The sequence below is a fragment of the Bos javanicus genome, chromosome X, assembly GCF_032452875.1.
Source record: "Bos javanicus breed banteng chromosome X, ARS-OSU_banteng_1.0, whole genome shotgun sequence".
Lineage (NCBI taxonomy): Eukaryota > Metazoa > Chordata > Mammalia > Artiodactyla > Bovidae > Bos > Bos javanicus.
In genome coordinates, this window is record NC_083897.1 from 139,402,703 (window position 1) to 139,419,024 (window position 16,322).

Below are 16,322 nucleotides of genomic sequence, written 5' to 3' on the forward strand. Positions count from 1 at the left end.
AGTGAAAAGTGAAAGTGAAGTCGCTCAGTCGTGCCTGACTCTTAGCGACCCCATAGACTGCAGCCCACCAGGCTTCTCCATCCATGGGATTTTCCAGGCAAGAGGACTGGAGTGGGGTGCCATTTGTAACTAGCCAGCTTATTTAACATACTTCCGTTATCCTTAGTAGTATGAATTCTTTTGCCTTTCCTATCTTTTTTTTTTTTTTTTTTAACGTGGACCCTTTTTAAAGTCTTCATTGAATTTGTGACAGTGTTGCTTCTGCTCCATGTTTTGCCTTTTGTCCATGATGCAGGTGGAATCTTCACTCCCCCACCAAGGATCAAACCCACATCCTCTGCACTGGAAGCAAAGTCTTAACCACTGGATCACCAGGGAAGCCCCTGGCTTTTCTGCCTTCTAAAAAGATGCTAATGTAGATTCCCAAAATTTTAAATCATTGCATTGGCTAGTGCTCCCACACTGATGTCATTAATAATAATGAAAATGACAGCAGATGCTCTTCTTTGCTGTTCACTCTAGCGGAATATTTCTTCCATCATCAAGATACATTTAGGCATTTGGTTGTAGTTACTTTTATTCCTTTCATTTCTATTTTACCTGGCCTTTTATCTGAAACAGTGGCTGAATTGTATCAAATTCTTTTTTGGCACTTATTGAAACAGCAACGTTTTTTTTTTTTTTTTCATTTAACTTAATAACGTCATGAATTACATTAATACATCTCCTAATATTGAATCATTTGGTATTCCTAAAATAGCTGTTATTTCATTATGGAGTATTACTTCTTAATATACTGCTGGATCAAATGTTCACTTCAAGAGTTTCCATTAATATTTATATAATTCAGATGACACATTATGCATATAAATTTCTTACTCTCTGGTCGCTGTCAGATTTTAATACCAGAGTTAATCTACCTTTATAATATTTAATACAATTAATCCTTTTTATATGGCCTTGGTCAGTTTTAGTACCACAGGGATTCATTGTTCCTTTAAAGTTCAATAGCATAGTAATTTCACTTGCCTCGTATTATGGGGAAAATTACCTATGAAATAACCTTTATCTGTCATTTTGTAAATGAGCAGAGAGAGAGTGGAGGAAGCCTTTGACAACCTTTTTCAACTGGGACCATGACTATTGGTCTGTTTAAACTTTTCTAAATTTCAGCAAGAAGATGTACCTCGTAACTTACAAACATTCTATTGCTTTCCCTATATATCCCAACTTTATATTCTCACTTATCATCGACATTTCTCTCTCCATGTCTCCCATCTCTTTCTTTATCTCACTTGGACTAGGTGTACACAGGATTTTTTTCTACAGGTTCTGCAGTGTGCACCAGGCCTCAGGAAAGTAGACTCTACAAGTAATGACCACGTTTGTTTCTAGATGATAAACCAGCTCAAGGACAGCACACTTACATCTGTAAGCTTCTAATCCTTGTCTTACCGTAACTTGCACAGAGAAACCCATGGTAACCAGCATGATTCAACCACTTAAAGGGAACATGGTCACCTTGTCCTGCAATGAGACGATGAGAAGCCAGCTCCCAAATGTAAGGACTGGAACCAAGAAAACAGCCAGGCTTTTTTTCCAGAACCACAGCTGCTGCAGTGGTCACTGCTGGTCTGTCGACTGGGGCATGCTCTGAGCTCAGACCGTGCTCTTTTAACTCTCCACCGTGTGGGTCTGCGGGGGTGCCTGGCTGAAGACTGACCAAGAGAGAATGAGGTTCTTGCACGTGTGGTCAGCCACCCCCCAATCCCCACTAGAGCCCTGGACCATGATGGTGCCCAGGACGGGGACCGAGAGCTACACATTGGGCCCCGGGTCCATTCGCTCCTCCTCTGTCTACTGCACCCGATTAAGTAAGCCTGGGCAAGCCGTCTGCATTTCTGAAAATACTCAACTAGGTCAGCTTGGGTTGGAGAGCCGGACAAGCCACATTGGTATAAACTGGTCCTAGTACTGCTGTAGTCAAGACTTTCTACATCCTTGGAACAAGACTCAGGACTATACATCTGGTGAGAAGCCCCAAAGTATGGACCAGATGAAGCTGTATTAAGGTACACCTAATGCTGTGACCATAGGGGAACTCCGCCATTCCCAAGCTCTCAGAACTGGGCCAAATACTTACTAAGTATCAACAACCTCAGACATGCAGATGACACCGGCCTTCTGGCAGGAAAGCAAAAACGAACTAAAGAGCCTCTTGATGAGCATGAAAGAGGAGAGTGAAACAGTTGCTTGAAACTGAACATTCAAAACACTAGAATCAAGACATCTGGTCCCATCACTTCATGGCATATTGGGGAACTGATGGAAATAGTGACAGATTTTATTTTCTTGGGCTCCAGAATCACTGCAGAGGGTGACTGCAATGAAATTAAAAGACACGTGCTCCTTGGAAGAAAAGCTACGACAAACCTAGATAATGTATTAAAAAGCAGAGACATCACTTTGCTGACAAATGTTCATGTAATCAAAGGTATGGTTCTTCCAGTGGTCACGTATGGATGTGAAAGTTGGAAACTAAAGAAGGCTGAGTGCCAAAGAATGGATGCTTTTGAACTGCGGTGTTGGAGAAGACTCTTGAGAGTCACTTGGACTTCAAGGAGATCCAACCAGTCCATCAGTCCTGGGTGTTCATTGGAAGGACTGATGCTGAAGCTCCAATACTTTGGCCACCTGATGTGAAGAACTGACTCACTGGAAAAGACCCTGATGCTGGGAAAGACTGCAGCGGGAAAAGGGGGTGGCTGAGGACGAGATGGCTAGATGGCACCAGTGACTCAATGGACATGAATTTGAGCAATCTCTAGCAAACAGTGGAGGAGAGGGGAGCCTGGCGCGCTGCAGTCCGACAGGTCACAAAGAATCAGACACGAGTTAGCAACTGAACGACAACTTGTCGCTTAAGCTGAATCGAGTTCCACAACAGGTGGACGGCAGATAACCGCAGAGAATCATCTGAATCCATCCCATAACCTCCCACAAAGATTCCCACCCCTCCTTTTCTGCCCTTATGTGTTCAGTTTTCAATATCTGGCACCTTCTCTCTTAAGAGGACTGGGGTCCACAGGAACACGGATAGCATTGCCAGACATAGGTTGCACTCACTGCACAATAGCTGAAGGAAACTGGTAGAAAGAAACTTCCTTTATAAATCCTACCCTGTTTTCCTAAGTCTTATTTTTTTTTTTAACTTCTCCTAAAACAAAAGATTTCTCCTTCCTCCTATTTTTTGGGCTATCCAGTCAAATTACTGTAAGGTCTATTTTATGGGATTAGAAATGAAAACATTATATCCTTTGAATTTTCTTCAAAGGACATTTTGGACTGAACTGTCTGCCAACGACATCTGCAGCTGGCTCAGTCTGATTTGCTAAATGTTTGGGAATTTGGGGGTGGGGGGGCCTGCTATTCAACACTGTCATTATTAAAAATGAATGTATATAAACTTTCATTCAAAACTGTATTAAAACCATACTAATAAATAAAAGCTGTAATTCTCTCATCGTCTCCCTACTTATTATGGCTAATTTGGGTATTCACGTCTGTGGAGGAGGAGATGGCAAATCGCTCCAGTATTCTTGCCTGGGAAACCCCATGGACAGAGGATCCTGGTGAGCTATAGCTCATGGGGTCGCAAAGAGTCGGACATGACTGAGCACACCACACCCATGGTGGGACAGCTACATACTGGTGAATACCGTACATTTCTTCACATTTCCATGACAAATACCCTCATCGGCAGCTTGAAACCGGCCATGGTAGGGGCATTTCCACCACAGAAACTGGCAACGGCTATGAATCGGGACTTAAGTTAAACCTTTGTTGATTTCCTAGACTAAAGAATGTGAACATTGCCCAGACACGTCTGACTCTTTGCGACCCTATGGACTGCAGCCCTCCAGGCTCTTCTGTCCACGGGATTCTCCAGTCAATAATCCTGGAGGGGGTTGACATTTCCTCCTCCAAGAGATCTTTCCCAACCCAGGGATTGAACCCAGGTCTCCTGCATTGCAGGCAGATTTCTTTACCATCTGAGCCACCAGGGAAGCCCAGAGTAAAGGAAATGTTGGTTAAAATGGTAACACTGCAACAATAACCATTTTACAGCCAACATCCAGTGGACAGCCATTATACTGTAATTAACCAACCCACAACAAAGCAGAAACGATCTCTAGGATTGATTTGAAGCTCCTTCACTACCCAACTCAGCAAAGAAAGTGCTCAGCTACTCACGTACCAGTGAAGTTCTGATGTAAGTGTTCCCTATTTTGTTTTTGTCTCACTAACACGAATGAATATACCAACCCACTGATGCTTAAAACTCGCCTACAAAAGCAGCTGCTAAATAGTTAAATAGATTCTTTACCATTGGAGCCACCAGGGAAGCCCTAAATAGTTACCAGCCCACCACTAACCATGCCAGTCTGTTCTCATTTCTCTGCCCAGCAGCATTAATTTTTAAATGGCTTGCAATTATATTTTAAACGTTCCCTTGTTTTATGTCCTTAATCTCTAAATGCCCTCTTAAAGAACCCTCATTACTTTGAGCCGGTATGTTTAAAAGAACACACCCACTTAGGGTTTTATTACACTGTTTTCTTATTAAGTTCTAATTTTATTCTTCCTGAGTCATAAAATGCGGTGTTGACTACTGTTCCCTTTATTGATTTATTGGGTGGGGGGTGTCCTTGTGGCCTAATATGAAGCCAAATGTGGAAATGTTCTGCAGGTCCGGGAGAGGAAGGCTCAGTCTGCCTGAGGGGGCTTTGCGTAACACAGGTATTAAATAGACAGACATACACGCTACATCCTCCTCAGTACTGTATTTGCTTCTTTGGTTACCAGGCCCCTGGAGGTCTCAGCCTCGGCTTCTCCCTATATTACTAACTGTTTTACCCAAGATGACTAAGCGCATTCATAGTTTATTTCCCCTGGGTCGGGAAGATCCCCTGGAGAAGGGAATGGCAACCCACTCCAGCATCCTTGCCTGGAGAAATCCCATGGACAGAGGAGCCCGGCAAGCTACAGTCCGTGGAGTTAGACATGACAGAGCAACTAACAACTTTCTTAGTTAATTTACACTTGTTGAAATTTTTCCTAAATATGTGGCTCCATTTGTTGTAGGTATGTCTCTGGTAGACAGTTAATCACTCGACTTTAATTTGTAATGAGTATCTTTCTGTATTAACAGAGATTCTATTTGCGTGCGTGCACGCGAAGTCACTCAGTCGTGTCCAACTCTTTGCGACCCCGTGGACTGCAGCCCGCCAGGCTCCTCTGTCTATGGGATTCTCCAGACGAGAATCCTGGAATGGGTTGCCATGCCCTTCTCCAGGCTGCAGACCAAGTTTCCACGCACGTGACGATATATTTTCAATTTGCTGTTCATCATTTTTGTGACATCTTTAACAGCCAACATCATTTCCTTAAAAAGTTAACAACTGGATCGAAACCACAGCTAAATTCATCAAAGCTATAAAAAGTTAGAAATAAATCACTGACAAACTCAGAAAAAGGAAAAGCCAACAGATAAACAAGCAAACTATCCACTAATTCCATTCTCTCTTTTTATCCCAAATATGGGTATGTTTTATCATTTTTCAAGTGCAGATACACAGGTACACACGTGAGTATGTGTGCTAAATATACCATATGGGTACGAGGTGACACACACAGATCACGGTTTATATATATGATACATATTTCTATATCACACATGGAAACATTCTTGTCACTTGAGGGTTATTCCTTAACTCACTGCTGAGACTTTAGTAACTAGAACATTAGAGGCTCCTGGGAACAGTAATCCAAAATCTATCCTCCAGCTACTCAGAGCAGAGTAGCAGAAAACCAAACATACCAAGAAAAAACCTGCACATAATACCAATTAGTATATGATTCTCAAGGACAGGGTGGACTGTGATACCAAGCGCGTGCGCTGTCTGACTGAGTCCACACAACAAAGATGTATCTCTGGCCCACTTATCCTCAGGTGGATCCCTCATCCACCAGCTGTCACTTCTAGAGCTGGGTAGCCTCCCGGGGCCCTACCTGGCCCCCAAGCAGGTGAGTCTTTACCTGGATCCCCAAGCAGGCAATTCCTGCTCACGAAAGGGTGCGGGGGGGAGAGCTTATGGTAGAGGAGAAGCTCCAGAATTCAGTGAGCATCGGCCCGTCTCCTCGCCAGCCCCAGGACGTTACCTGTAGGACGTGGGTCCAGCAGAGGCCTGGGGGCAGCTTTCCCTTCCCTTCCTCCTCCACCATCTGTCAGAACTCAGTCTCACGCTCGCCTCTAAGTGCAGAGGGAGATGGGGACGACCCCTGCTGGCCTCAGAAGCAGAACGGTGGACGCTGGGCACAGCCCAGCTCCAGGATACAGGCGGCCTGGGTCCCCATGGAAGGAGGCACAGGCTTGTCCCCCCTACCCCGGGGGGTGTGCGCTGGACCACAGGGAAGTGACCACGGGTCAGCGGGACACTGACCTCGCGCTGGGCTTTTCAACATCAAGGATCCGAGAAAAGGCCAACTCCTGTGAGAGATGATGTACAAAGCGGGCTTCCCAGGTGGCTCAGTGGTTAAAAAAAAAAAAAAAAAATCCACCTTGCAATGCAGGAGACATGGGTTCGATCCCTGGGTCAGGAAGATCCTCTGGAGAAGGAAATGGCAACCCACTCCAGTATTCCTGCCTGGGAAACTCCACGGACAGAGGAGCCTGGCGGGCTGTACAGTCCACAGAGGTTGCAAAGAGTTGTACAGGACTGGGCAACTAAAAACAGCAACAACCACCACCCACGTTAAAGTTGCTGCAACAGCGAACTCACACACTCCTTTCCAAAGGAAAGGCTCTCCTCAACACTTTTCCCTCTCTGCCTCCTAACCAGCTCCGGGGTATCTCCATGTGGTCTGGCATCACACGGTGTGACCCTATTCTTCAGAACTCTCGAGTAGGAAACTCTTCAGTGGCCATTATCTCTCGATCCAGTGCTCTGACCACACTGGAATAATAAGAAAAGCCACGTTTCAAGACGCTTCCCCCTCCCCCAGTCCTGACACTACACAGGCACTGTAGAATCTCAGCAACATGAAAATGGGGCAAGACGATGTTCAAGGAACCACGGCTGGTAAGACTTGAAGCAGTACATGCAGCTGGCCCCTGGGTGTGGAAGCAAACAGGCTGAGGCTGGGTTTCAAACAACACAGGAGGGCCATGTCTGCTGGTCTGGCTAGCTGCTCAGATTCTGGGAAAAGCAAGACTGGGAGACTGTGATCTGTGATGAGGATGTCTGGAGGGGTGTGAGGGTTGGGTCGGAACAGGCACAGAGTATATTCCCGCTCACCAAGTAGGGCGTTATGGTAGAGGAGGAGCTCAAGAATTCAGGGAGCATCAGCCAGTCTCTTCCCCGGCCCCAGGAAGAAGACATACATGGACGGCCAAACACAGCAAAAGATGCTCAACATCACTGACTATCAGCAAAATGCAAATCAATGCTATAATGATGTATCACCTCACAACGGTCAGAATCACTTCAGTTCAGTTGCTTAGTCGTGTCTGACTCTTTGCGACCCCATGGACTGCAGCACATCAGGCTTCCCTATTCATCACCAACTCCCGGAATTTACTCAAACCCATGTCCATTGAGTTGGTGATGCCATCCAACGGTCTCATCCTCTGTCGTCCCCTTCTCCTCCCACCTCCAATCTTTCCCAGCATCAGGGTCTTTTCCAGCAGGTCAGTTCTTCACATCGGGTGGCCAAAGTATTGGAGCTTCAGCATAAGTCCATCCAATGAATATTCAGGACTAGAATGGCCATGACCAACCAGTCTACAAATAATAAATGCTGGAGAGGGCGTGCAGAAGAGGGAGCCCTCTAGAGCGTTGGAAGGAATGTCAATTGGTGAAGCTACTACGGAGAATAACACGACCAGCAACCCCATTCCTGGGGCACACATCCAGACGAAGCTCCAACTCAAACAGACGCATGCACCCCTCTATTCACAGCAGCAATAGTGAGGCAGGGAAAGAGGCTCAGTGTCCGTGGGCAGAAGAGTGGAGGAAGACGACGTGCTGGATGGAAACAATGGAGTACTACTCAGCCGTAAACACGAATGGAGTTACGCCATCTGCAGTGACGTGGGTGGACCCAGAGATGGTCACACTTGAGTGCAGGGAGTCAGAGAGAGGAGGGCAAGCACCGCCTGACATCACCAATGTGTGGAATCTACCACACGACACCAATGAGCTCCTTACAAGATGGAAACAGGCTCAGAGACTCAGGGAACAGGCTTGTGGGTGTCAACGGGGGTGAGGGTGTGGGATAGATGGACTGGGAGCTTGGGATTAGCAGACGCAAACTACGACATACAGAAGGGATAAAGAACAAGGTCACACTGTACAGCACACGGAACTAAATGCAATATCCTGCAACACGTCATAATGGAAAAGAATATGAGAAAAGAAATGTACGTGTGTGTGTGCTAAGTCGCTTCACTCGTGTCCGACTCTGTGCGACCCCATAGACGGCAGCCTACCAGGCTCCCCGTCCCTGGGATTCTCCAGGCAAGAACACGGGAGTGGGTTGCCATTTCCTTCTCCAATGCATGAAAGTGAAAAGTGAAAGTGAAGCTGCTCAGTTGTGTCCGACTCTTCGTGACCCCATGGACTGTAGCCTACCAGGCTCCTCCATCCATGGGATTTTCTAGGCAAAAGTACTGGAGTGGGGTGCCATTGCCTTCTCCACATGTGTGTGTGTGTATATATATATATGAGTAACTGAATCACTTCACTGTACCGCAGAAACTAACCTAGCACTGTAAATCAGCTATACTCCAATAAAATAAAGTTTAAAAAAAAATTACAAGTTTTCCTAAGCACAACACTTAGGTAATGGTTCATAACACATTTTTAATATTTTACCAACCGCTTCAGAACACATTTTTCTTTAAAATCACAAATAAACACCGAATTTTAATTTTCATTCTAGTACACATTTTGTGTCATTTGGCAATTTTTTTACTCTAGAGATATTTAATGATTTTCATTATTATTGAAGAAACAAATGAGTCCATGAACATGTGAAGAAAGTGGGATTTCTTTAGAAAAATAACATGTTACATATAACAAATACATGATTTGAAAGTTAAACTGTTGTTGCAATCCCTTGGTATCGGGTCAACTTCAGGAAAGCTGATAAAAGAAAAATATTCAGATGGTATTTAAATTTTACATATTTAAAACCTTTTAAAAAAAGGTAGATGTGGTAGAAAAATTAGTGGTTGCTGGGGGCTGGAAGGGAAGCAGGAGCGAACAGAGCGCTCTCAGGGCAGTGGGACTATTCCCGACGATACTGTCATCGTGAAGACGGGACGTGGTGTATTTGGTAAAAGCCATGGCACGCTCAGTGCAACAAGTAAGCCCTAGAGTAAACTAGAGACTCCAGTTCACAATTATTCGTCAGTAAGTGAAGTGAAAGTCGCTCAGTCATGTCCTGGCTCTCTGCAACCCCATGGACTATACAGTCCATGCCATGGGATTCTCCAGGCAAGAATACTGGAGTTGGATAGCCTTTCCCTCCTCCAGGGGATCTTCCCAACCCAGGGATTGAACCCATGTCTCCTGCACTGCAGGTGGATTCTTTTGCCAGCTGAGCCACTAGGGAAGCGCAAGAAGACTGGAGCGGGTAGCCTATCCCTTCACCAGAAGTCGAACCCGAGTCTCCTGCATTGCAGGCGGATTCTTTACCAACTGAGCTATCATCGATTGTAACGGAACAGATGAAACTAAGGCAAGATGTCAATGAAAGACTGACCGGAGTGAGAAACGAGGATACACAGGAACTCTGCCCTTTCTGCTAAATTTTTCTGTAAACCTGAAAGTGCTCTGAGAAATAAAATCTGTAACTTTTTAAGCAAAACAAAAACCCTCCATCTGCAGAGCTTAGAAAATGAAATGTTTATGATGGTAGGACATTGAGGTGATGTCTTTATCAGTAAGTTGCAGAGACAGTCTGAATGCATGGCACAGCACATCACAATATGTGAAATACAATTTGGAATTAAACAAACTTCCAAAAGAAAAAAAAAAGCAAGTGATCCAAAGTCTCAAGACCAAAGTTCCATATGGTTTGCATAAAAGCCTACCTGAAGAGGTTACACGACGATTTCGAGGGGCTTCCTGCACCTCCTGACCCCCGCCCTGGCTGTCTAGACTCTTCCCCGTGCTTAGAGGCCTTTGTGTGAGGAGGGGGTGGTGTTCATCATGTCCTCCTGACTTGCAAAGGGGCACATGAATTGCAAATAACCAGGGACTTCATAAATTTGTTGGAGGGCTCTGTTCCCTGGCAGGTGGAAAATCGGAGCCAGGGTGACCTCGGTGTGAAGGCAGCATGAAGCACAAAAGGAGGGGCACAGTTCCCCATTACCCACGTTGTGGGTGACCCCCGCATCTGATCAGGGGGTGGCGGGGGCGGTGCTTTATCACAGTCTATGGGGATGCACCTTCACCTCCTCGGAACCACCCCTGAGAACACTGCCGACCTGTCTGCAGGCTGGTGAGCCAGCCCCGGGAAATCTCAACCGCGTCCTCGGCCGCTGAAGACTGGGCAGCCGGGGTTGGGGGTGCCTCAGCTCCCAGGCCTTCCAACGGGCACCCACCCCACCCCACCACCACCCCCCGAAAGGCTCCTTCAAGCCCATTAACTTTGAATGCGGTCGCCACTGACAAGGCCACCCATTGTTTTACCGCAGCCAAATTCCATGAAATGCTGGGTTTTGAATGCGTTGAGTGAAAAATTCTTTCCTGAGCTGTGAAAAGTTGGCAAGGGCCTGATTCATGGGGCTGGAGCTGAAACAATGCTCCCCCCGTGCAGCCCAGTCATTGGGCAGGCCTGCAAAACGAAGGAGAGACTGAAACACAGCCGTGAGCCAGGCGCCAAGGACGCCACAGCAAACCAGACATGATCATGCTCTCGTCTGGGGGAAGAAGCATACGGTTGCAGAGCGCTCCGGGATGATCCCAAGATCAAACAGCCACGTCTTTGAAGAAGAAGCAAAAACAAACAGAACACCGAATTTAGAGCCACCGTTCCCTGAATCTGAGGGATTGTTATATTACTGGTTTTTATCACCATTAGGAAGAGGTGAGTTGAGCCTACAGCTGAGTTAAGCCTACAGCTTCCCTGGTGGCTCAGCAGTAGAGAATCTGCCTGCCAAGGCTGTAAGACTCGGGTTTGATCCCTGGGTCGGGAAGATCCCCTGGAGAAGGGAATGGCAACCCACTGCAGTATCCTTGCCTGGGAAATCCCACGGAGAGAAGCCTGGTGGTTATACAGTCGCAAAGAGTTGGACGTGACTGAGCGAGTAAGCACAGGCACAGAAGCCAGCAGCTACTTTCTGTATCTGTCTATGCATGTCCTAAGTCGCTCAGTCATGTCTGACTCTTTTCGACTGCATGGACTGTAGCCCACCAGGCCCCTCTGTTCATGGGATTCTCCAGACAAGAATACTGGGGTGGGTTGCCTTCTCCAGAGCATCTTCCTGACACAGGGATCGAATTCACATCTCTTATGTCTCCTGCAGGACCTGTCAAAGAGCCATATTTCTTGACAAGATCACGCTGACGTTTGGACATCAACTTTGACTTTTCAAAGTTGCCCCCGCCTGTTTTGACCTCTAAGGTTTATCTCTTTCTCAAACGCTCTTGGAATCCCTTCGAACGGTCTGTCTCCAAAACTCCCCCAAACCTATTCTCAACTGAACACGCCACCTTTTTACTTCAACTGCAAAACAGGAAGCCGTCGGCCTCATCCATGGACCCATCTTAAGAATCTTATGGACATTTTCTGTAGCCGGACTCTATTCTAGATTCAAGAAGTTATTTCTTTTTAAAAAAGATCATTTATGTGGTTGTTTTTTTTTTTTTTTTTTTTCAGAGTTGCGAGTGAAGTTTTATTCGGGGCAAAATGATGACTGCATCCTGGGAGGCAGGACCTCAGATAGCTCTGAGAAACTGAAGTGGACCATTTGTTTTTTTTAAGTCTTTTATTGAATTTGTTCGGAGAAGGCAATGACACCCCACTCCAATACTCTTGCCTAGAAAATCCCATGGATGGAGGAGCCTGGAAGGCTGCAGTCCATGGGGTTGCTGAGGGTCGGACACGACTGAGAGACTTCACTTTCACTTTTCATTTTCATGCATGGGAGAAGGAAATGGCAACCCACTCCAGTGTTCTTGCCTGGAGAATCCCAGAGAGTGGGGAGCCTGGTGGGCTGCCATCTATGGGGTCGCACAGAGTCGGACATGACTGAAGTGACTTAGCAGCATTGAATTTGTTACAATACTGTCTCTGTGTTTCTTGGTTTTGGGGGGTTTTTTTGGCCAGGAGACATGTGGGATCTTCGGTCCCCAACCAGAGATCAAACCTACACCCTAAGTACTGGAAGGCAACATCTTAACCACTGGACCCCCCAGGGGAGGCCCAAGAAATATTTCTTGATTACAGAATACAGGTACCAGGGCCAGCTTGCTCTCACGGTTTCTGTCCATCACTCACCTTCTCTGGGTTGGTTCTTTAGCCTTCCCCAGGCTTCGGGAGTTACTAGTGGTACCTGCCTCCTAGGGTCTTTCTGACAAATGAACTCAAACCCCTGTGAGATGCTCTGCACAGTGGCATCTGACCTTAGCGTGGGTCCCCTCACAAGCTCTCAGAAACAGTCAACTCTAAGAACCTCCATTGATACAAAGCATGCCATATAAGCAACTCAGAGAAACCCAGTAATCCTTTTCTCATTTCCATTAGCATGCACCGTTTAATACCCTGATGCTCGCTCAGTCGTGTCTGACCCCATGAATCAGAGCACGCCCGGCCTTGCTGTCCATCACCAACTCCCAGAGTCCACCCAGACCCATGTCCATCGAGTCGGTGATGCCATCCGGCCATCTCACCCTCTGTCGTCCCCTTCTCTGTATCCCCTCTCTCTGTATACCTACATGTATCTATATGCATATATCCATTCAGAAACACACACACTAGGGTACAGAATATTCCAAAGACTGACTCATTTCACATAGAGAAGACAAAGGAGTACAACGACTGTTTACTTAACAAGAAGAAAGCACTGTTTAACCTGCACGGTAGCCAGCAGTGTTCGTGTTCACACCTTTCTGTAGAAATTGCACTTGCAGCCAAGAGTCAATATACAGAGACAACCTAAGTGCCCACTGAGGGGTGAATGGACAAAGAAGATGTGCTGTATCCATAGCACAGACACAGGGGAAGACACTGTCCTCAGTCACTCGGTCGTGTCCCACTCTCTGCGACCCCGTGGACTGTAGCCTGCTGGGCTCCTCTGTCCATGCGTTTCTCCAGGCAAGGATACTGGAGTGGGTTCATTCCCTTCTCCAGAGGACTTCTCCATCCAGGGAGTGAACCCAGGTCTCCCACACTGCAGGCGGATTCTTTCCCATCTGAGCCACCAGGGAAGCCCAAACATACTAGAATATACTGCTGCTGCTGCTGCTAAGTCGCTTCAGTCGTGTCCAACTCTGTGCGATCCCATAGACGGCAGCCACCAGGCTCCCCCGTCCCTGGGATTCTCCAGGCAAGAACACTGCAGTGGGCTGCCATTTCCTTCTCCAATGCGTGAAAGTGAAGTCGCTCAGTCGTGTCCGACTCTTAGCGACCCCATGGACTGCAGCCTACCAGGCTCCTCCATCCGTGGGATTTTCCAGGCAAGAGTACTGGAGTGGGGTGCCATTGCCTTCTCCACTAGAATATACCACTCAGCCATAAAAGAGATGGAATTTTGCCATTTGTGACAACATGCATGGATCTTCAGGTTCTTATGCTTAGTGAAATGAGTCAAACACAGAAAGACAAGTATCTTGGATTCAAGTCACGTATGGAATAGGAAACCTACAGAGAACAGAGCAGTCGTTACAAAAAGGCAAAGGCGCAGGGAGCGGGTAAAATGTATCAGTGGATCAACTGCACAGTGACTCGTGGAAACAATTTTGGTGGTGAGCACACTCTAGTGTATACAGAGTAGACATACAGTGTTGCACACATGAAACCTATAATATTACAACCAGTTAGCTCAGTAAAAAAAAAAAAAAAATTTTAAAACTGAAACAAATTAAGTAAAATCTACATGGAAGTGAGAATTGGACCATAAAGAAAGCTGAGCGCCCAAGAATGGATGCTTTTGAACTGTGGTGTTGGAGAAGACTCTTGAGAGTCCCTTGGACTGCAAGGAGATCCAACCAGTGCAGTCTAAAGGAAATCAGTCCTGGAAGGCCTGATGCTGAAGCTGAAACTCCAATCCTTTGGCCACCTGATTCGAGGAACTGACTCATTGGAAAACACCCTGATGCTGGGAAAGATTGAGGGCGGGAGGAGAAGGGGACGACAGAGGATAAGATGGTTGGATGGCATCACCAACTCGATGGACATGATTTTGAGCAAGCTCCAGGAGTTGGTGACGGACAGGGAAGCCTGTCATGCTGCAGTCCATGGGGTCGCAAAGAGTCAGACACGACTGAGCTACTGAACTGAAAATATACATGGTGAATAAATTTTTTTTTAATGCATGCACATTCTCCTTCCAAGACAAACTCGGTCTTCATCTTGAAGTGAGGATACCCTGCCTTGCAGACCACTGGACTTTCCCAACCAGTAATCCTCAAAGGCAGGGTAAACCCCAAGGCTCCCCTAAATACCCAGCCTGGGTGTACAAAGCTATGAGCGCCCGTGGACTGGAGGTCTAACCCTGATAGGGACAGCGGCATTTTCTGCAGGTAACTGTAGTGGGTTCTAGGGATGTCTCTCAGACACCCCCGTGACCCTGTGCAGAACTGCTGGGTGGGTGGGGGTGGGGGGCTGCTGTGTTCCCCCCGACTCACCCCCACAGACAATCCCAGCACATCCCTCAGCCTCTCACCCATTGAACTTACCCATCTGCCAAGGACAGAGAGGCAACGAGGCCCATGGTCACAAACACGTGGTCTCCACATGAGAAACGGGACCGCTACAACCACCAGGATACACTTAGAAAATTACTATTCATGCTAGCTTTATCTGAGGGCAAACGTGAGCTTTCTGCCGTGATGCAGGGCTCTCAACCTCACTCCCGTGATGCAGAGCTCTCAACCTCACTCCCTGCTGTGAGCCGTCATTAGTTGGGGGGAGTCGGCCATCTGACTAATTTTAAAGAAGTTCATTATTCTTGGACTCTGCATTTATTTACTCCAGCAAATAATGGGAAAAACGCCGCTCCTCATGCAACAATTGGCCTTTGCAGCAGTTATGACTTGCCTGTCCTCTGTATGTTTTTAAAATATGTTTTCAGTTACATAATGGTTCACATTATCTGCTAAGTGCCAAGGTCACGCTAAGTTCAGGTTTTGAAAATACCTGTACAAATAGAGTGCTGTAAAATGATTTTTTTCCCCCTTGGGGGAGACGGGGAGTTGGTTTCATTGTACCATTTTATCAAACAAACTCAAGCCTTTGCTTCAACTGACTGACCTCAAGCTATTCCTCAGCATCTTATAATTGCTGGGAGAAATGAATACCTGATAAAAGATGGTTACGAGATTAATTCCGAAGACATCAAATAATTCAGAGCCCCAGAAACCTAATTCTGCACATGGCAGAGACCTCATTTAACCACACGGTGCAGACAAAGGGCATATGTCGTTGCTGGTACTGTGCGTTCCTGCCACCAGTGGTTACTTCCAATTCTTGCCATTTTAATCTGCAACAGGAACAGACTTCCTATTGCAGAAGAAAATGTGAAAATCAAAGTGTAGTCACTTAGTCATGTCTGACTCTTTGCCACTCCATGGACTGTAGCCCGCCAAGCTCCTCTGTCTGTGGCACTTCCAGGCAAGAATACTGGAGTGGCTTGCCATTTACTTCTCCAGGGCATCTTCCTGACCCAGGGATAGAACCCAGGTCTCCCGACTTGGGGGCAGATTCTTGACCATCTGAGCCACTGGGGAACTGCAGAAGGCACCTACCTAGACCAGTCTCATGATAATAATATCTATGGGTCGTATGGGTAGCCACCCACTCCCAGCGTTTCTGAAACCTCAACATCCTCGTGTTCCTGGTCATCTCGTTAAGCAGCATCTTCATCTGAAAACCTGTTTCAAACCTACTTTAAAACGACTCTTGTTTCTCAATGACCCCGACGAGCTCCCCCAAGTTGTCTAGAAGCCTTTGGAGATGCCACGGATTTGGGAAGCTTCTATTCTTAACATGGGAAGATTCCATGTAGGCACCATCTGCTGCTGCTAAGTCAC

At 46.6% G+C, this 16,322-nt stretch overlaps 1 protein-coding gene across 10 annotated transcripts in view; it reads right to left on the minus strand.

Moving 5' to 3' along the window:
- Positions 1–16,322, minus strand: part of LOC133242143 (uncharacterized) — a 487,229-nt gene that overhangs the window by 291,833 nt on the left and 179,074 nt on the right. The window lies entirely within an intron of this gene.